Source organism: Mesocricetus auratus, unplaced genomic scaffold, assembly GCF_017639785.1.
Source record: "Mesocricetus auratus isolate SY011 unplaced genomic scaffold, BCM_Maur_2.0 Super-Scaffold_100013, whole genome shotgun sequence".
Lineage (NCBI taxonomy): Eukaryota > Metazoa > Chordata > Mammalia > Rodentia > Cricetidae > Mesocricetus > Mesocricetus auratus.
This window is the reverse complement of record NW_024429196.1, coordinates 24152697-24158631: the sequence shown is the minus strand read 5'-3', so window position 1 is coordinate 24158631 and position 5935 is coordinate 24152697. Positions and strand designations below refer to the sequence as shown.

General features: G+C 43.7%; 1 long non-coding RNA gene across 1 annotated transcript; it reads left to right on the top strand.

Annotated features, from left to right (window-relative positions):
- The first annotated feature begins 2397 nt into the window (after positions 1–2397).
- LOC121143791 lies at positions 2398–5538 on the top strand. The gene is made up of 2 exons (XR_005881116.1): positions 2398–2689; positions 5395–5538. It is a non-coding gene; the product is annotated as an uncharacterized LOC121143791 (long non-coding RNA).
- The last annotated feature ends 397 nt before the right edge of the window (positions 5539–5935 follow it).

Here is a 5935-nt window from a genome sequence, read left to right as displayed (position 1 = left end):
GGCAGCACCTTCCTTTTTTCATTAACTTAATGAATGGTGACGTCTACAGAGGGTCAGATGGGATTACAGTCTTGGTTCTATGAAATTATGATAAGAAAATGTGATCAAATACTTAATCCCAGATCTCATTGTAACAATTGAAAATGTGTGTGTGTGTGTGTGTGTGTGTGTGTGTGTACAGGGGTGTGTGAGAGTGTGCATGTGTGTGTATGTGTGTCTGTTTTATCTATTATGATCAATCACTGAGGTTCTTGGAAGTAAATTCTATTGTTTTTGTTGCTGATTCTAGGTCACACACAGAGATAACAACATACTGTCACATACTTCTATTTGGAGTTTTTCCTAACAAAACGCTGGGAAATTCTCTGTTGATTCAAGATTGCTTTGTATTCCTTTACTAACCCATCCGGACCTCACCAGCTGATGCCCAAATCCCCAGCAGACCCCACTGTGCAGTGAGGTCTGTTTAGAGCAATAGGAAACTCTTCTGAAGCATACCTTCTATCAGCCCACTCCCCTGCCATAAGAAACCAACACTCCTCTGCCGGGCATTCCTGGTTTGCAGGATCCAGCCCCTCCTGCCTGTTTCCCCTTTGTTCCCTGTCTCATGAACTGGCCTAGTCCCTAACATTTTGTTTCCTCCTTATTTGCTTCTACCTATGGGGCATTCTATGAGGGACACTCGTCAATGTCTCTTTCATTTGCCTAACTTCACCAACTCAAGTCCCATCCAAAATTTCACTTCCATCCATTCATTCCCTATCTTCAGCAGCTGACATCAGAAACACACTCATCCAAATTCCTGCTCTCACATGCAGGACTGTCGGCAGAGGTGGTTGAGAGTGTGTGACAAAAGATACCCCCTCCGTGATTCCAGGCCAGCTACTTAAGAACCAGGAATCAAAGGAAAAAACAAGAATTGCCTGCTTTAAGTTGGTAAAGACCATCTTTGGGTGGGAGGATGCTTTTGAATGTGTGTGCATTGGTCACTTTCCTCACTGCCGTGACCAGACAGAAGCAACTTAAGAGAGAAAGAATGCTAGGCCATGGTTTCGGGGGATTTGAGCCTGTCATGGTGGAGTTCACAGTGGCAGAGCATGGCTGGCGGCTTGGAAACAGAGAAGAGGACTGTTAGGATCCTCAGAGTTCATCCCCAGGGATCTACATCTGATAGCCAGCACCGTGTTCCCAAGGTTCCAAAACCTCCCCAAACAGCACCGCAGAGCTGGGGGACCAAGGGCTCAAACACTTGTAAATATGAGAGACATCTCACATTCAAACCACAATAGTGAACAAAGGCCAATTCACCAAAAACATGTGAGCAACTCACACATTCACAGAACATCTGCCCTCTTCCAGGCACCTAGGATACATTAATGAATGAAGACATAACCCTTCACAGAATTTACATTCTAGCGCTTTGGCAGGGCAAGAGCAAGCAATGCATATGTAAAGTAAGTCAATATACTTATTGAAAGATAGCATTTATTGAAAGATAGCAAGTCTATTTGCAAAACAAGAAGGAAGGATGGGAGCAAAGCAGGGTCTGCTCCATGGGGGGTGGGGCCTGCAATTTTTAAGAGCCAGGTTAGGGAGGCTTCAAGACAGAGGTGGTGATTGGAGGTAAGGGAGTTGGCCATGGTATCTGGGGGAACAGCATTCCAGGCAGCTATAGAAAGAGCTTACATAGAGACAAGTCCTGTGGGTGTTCTCTTTTGTAACCTCAGTGTGGACCCTTTATTCCTTTCATACCTCTCAGCAAAGAACATCAAACATCAAGGTTCCCAGGTGGTTTCTTCCCTTTCTTCCTAATACTCCTCATGTCGGTGGACCCAACTTTTCAGCTACGACACTGCATCCTGAAGTGCAAATGACAGGTAGCCAGGAAGCAGACAGGAAGCAGACAGGAAACAGACAGGAAGCAGACAGGAAGCAGTATGGCAGGTCTCCAGGGAGACTCTTCAGACACCTCTTTGGGCGTTGGATATATAGCTCAGTAGTAAAACATTTGTTTACCATGTACAAGACCCTGAATTCCATCCCCTGTGCTGGAGAAGAAACGAGGCATTTGTTAACTAATTGATGGTTTGTGTGACCAAAGTCTTTAGTTCCATGTTGGAATCTTTTTCTCCAGTTGATTTCAAGCATCAGTATCCACTGCTGTGACCAAATACCTGACAATTTCAGCCTCAAGAGGGAAAGATTTCTTTTGGCCCCTAGTTCTGAGGATGCAATCCAACCTGGTAGAAAGGCATCGGTGGCAGGAGCATGAGGTGACTGGTCACGTTTTGTCAAAGGTCAGGAATCAGAGAGGAATGGATGCTGGTGCTCAGTTGACTTTCTCCTTTTTTGTTTTTTATTCAGTCTGGGACTCCTCCCCCAGTGGTGTCACCCACATCCAGTGTGAGTCTTCAGTTAAGTTCTCTGCAAATGCTTTCACAGACACACCCAGAGGTGTGTCCTAGGTGACTCCAGATACAAGTTGGCAATGGCGGCTAACTATGAATATTCTTGTAAAGAGAAATGAGTATGCTACAGAGAAAGGCAGGAAATATCCATTCAGACCTCTGATGGAAACTGGCTAAATCTTTGAGTGGGAAGAAGACAGAGGGAGACAGACAGGAAAGAAGGAAGGAGACTTCTGAAAAGTCTGCAGACACAGAGCCGGGATGTGCCCCCTGGGACCTTGGTGAGTCCAGCTTCATTCTTTTTAGGGTTCAGGGAGACCTCAATGTTCAAGGACAATCTTAATATGAAATCTGCCAAGTGAAAGATAATCAGACACACCAAAGAGCTGGCATTAGCACACTTCAACTTACAAACAAAGCTGTGTGTCTTCGTTTTCACCATAGGGAAGATGCTCAGAAAGTGGATGACGGATAAAAGTAAGAAGATACAAATCGCCGGGCGTTGGTGGCACACGCCTTCCCCAGCACTCGGGAGGCAGAGATAGGTGGATCTCTATGAGTTCAAGGCCACTCTGGTCTACAGAGCAAGTTCCAGGGCAGGCTCTAAGACAACACAGAGAAACCCTGTCTTGAAAAAAAAAAAGATAAAAAAAAGAAGATACAAATCATGATGTTGTCTGCTCCAGTTCTTAGTCAGTCATCATCACCCAGCTGTGCACAGACTTTTAAAGACTATGACAGGCAATTTTTCCAACCACAATCACCTTGCCACCTTAATTAGACCAAATGCTATCTCAGCTATATAAGGTGAAATTGTGATTTTTTTTTAATAACTGAAGTATAGATCCCAGCTTTTTGTTCAGGGTTTGGCTTTCTTGACAGGCATGTCTTTTGTCATGAAAATGTTGACGCCTTCTGCAGGTCATACTTTAGCATAACAAGCCACAAATACAGGAACCCACCTCTCGTGACCTTCTATATGCTGTGTCAGTGATGGTGGCTGGTTGACAAGGGATTGTGACCAGGATAGCAGAGAGAAAGGGCAAGAGTCACACAAAACCCAGAAACTAGAAAAGAGTTGGCAAACAGCAGTCCAATGACCTGCCTATTGTCTAGTCTTTTACGACACATGGCATAAGAATGTTACTTATTTTTTAATGATTTTCTAAAAGTAAAAAATTGGTGATATGTTAGTATTATTTGCAATTCAGGTTTCAATGTCCATAAACGCTTTGACTAAGTTACAATCATCCCACTTGCTAGTGTGTTATGGGTAGCAGCTTTTATGCTATATGACAGAATCTAGTTGTTATTAAAAGACTGTATGGTCAACAAACTCTAGGGCTCACTGGCAACAAATGCCAAGCATGCCCAAGGCTTTTGGTTTAATTCCAGAACCCAAAGGAAAAGAAATCTAAATGAAAAAACATTTTATATTTACTTATTTTTTGAGGTGCAGGAGCTCAAATTGGAGCTTTGCTCACACACAAGGCTCTTCTACTGAGCTCCACCCAGCTCTAGAATCTAATATTTACTCTTTGACCATTTCTAAAAGTTTTGCTGACCCTTGAACTGCATTGTGGGCACAATAGAAACCAGAAAAGACCATCCAGGTGATCTGTGATAGCCTGCTGTCCCCTCCATCTGGGACTGAGGTGACACCAGGGAAGCAGTTTCACAAGCAGACTGGAGCAGACACATGGCTGGGAGGAGACATGACAGGTGTGTTAGAACATTACACAGAGGGCCATCCTATGTGGATTTTTATTAGTGATTAAATATCTTAATATTTGTGTATTTTCCTATTAAATAGTGTGTGTGAATGTATGTGCAGGGTACATGTGTGTGCAGGATGCATGTGTGTGCGTGGTACATGTATGTATATATGTATGCAGGGTGTAAGTGTGTGCAGGGTACATGTGTGCATATGCAGGGTACATGTACATACAGAGTGTATTTGTTTTTTGTTTGTTTGTTTAGGGGGTGCCTGTTTGTCCTTTTTTATTGTTGTTTTCTTTAGGCAAGGTCTCATTATGTGGCCCTGGCTTGCCTTGAACTCCAGAAATTGGTCTGCTTTTGCCTCCTGAGTGCTGCGATTAAAGGTGTACACCTGCACAAACAGGATCTTCCTGTCGCCACCTGCCCAGCATTAGGAACACAAGCACGCACCACTGTACTTAGTTTTTTATGTAAGCTCTGGGAACTGAACTCAGATCCTCATGCTTGCATGGCAAACACTTCACTGACTGAGGCATCTTGCCTGTTTTCCTATTACCTTGAAAAATGTTCCTTTAAATCCATTTTGCCATTTAGCAATCACCTTCACTCTCCAGTCCTAGGTCCTGATTGCTGAAACAGAGTGACATTTTCCTGCAGTGCTGGCTCATTATTTTGTTCCTGGAATTGCAAATCCAAGGATCAAATGACAGAGAGAGAGAGAGAGAGAGAGAGAGAGAGAGAGAGAGAGAGAGAGAGAGAGAGAGAGAGAGAGAGAGAGAGAGTGTGTGTGTGTGTGTGTGTATACCGCATAGGGGAAAGAATTCCCCCAGAGGTGCCTTGGAACAAAGAAACTCAAATAACTTCAAAACCACATCACACAATCTGGACGGGTTACGGGACAGATGGGATGCCCAATTGTTTGATTCTATCAGCAGAGCAGAGGAAGGAAATCTTTTAAAATGAGATTATGTTCTTTCCCCCAGTTCTTATTATGAAACATTCCTGAAATGAGCTTGAAATATCTCAGCCCCTTTCAGGTCGCTGAATGAGATTCTGCAGGCAGGAGCATGGCAGGGAAGTGGCTCCATTGTGCAGAGTATGAGACACGGAGGCTCGATGAATAGTGGGTCCCTGGGGGGCCCTCTGGCTGGGTGAGGAATCGGGCTCTGAAGCACAGCTGTGTATGCTAGAAAGGGACTGGAGCCTTTAAAAAGCTATTGTGTCCCATAAACACATTAATTAAAGAGTCTTTTTTTCTTTCTAAAAGACGTTCATTGAAGCGAATAAAAAGTCTTCTGCATTCTTCGCCCCAGGAAAATGATTGACAACCAGCTACTGTATGAAGAGGAAAAATTGCCCTGGAAATGATGAGAATCTCCTCAAAATAAAGTCATGAAATGATTCTTTATAATTTTTTTCTAGGCAGAATTTTTATATTACTGTATTTTTAATTAAGGGTATGCTCGTGTGTGCGTGGGTGTGTGGATATGAGGGCAGGTGCCCGAGGAGCCAGAAGAGGGCGTTAGAGCTCCTTGAGTTGAAATTACAGGGCAACTTGAGCAACTTGATATGGGTGCTAGGAACTGTACTCAGGTCTTCTACAAAGAGCAGACTCCTGGGTCATCCCTCTAACCCATCTATGAAGAATTTTATAAAAGGGGTCTGTATCATTTAATCCCAGACCCTACAAATAACAGCAATAAAAAGAACAATAGCAATAATAAGTCTCGCTAGTGGCCTCCAGTTTTTTCAATTTCCATTGAACTCCTGGTCTCCAGCCAGTGGTGCTGTCTGAGGACATTGTGGGA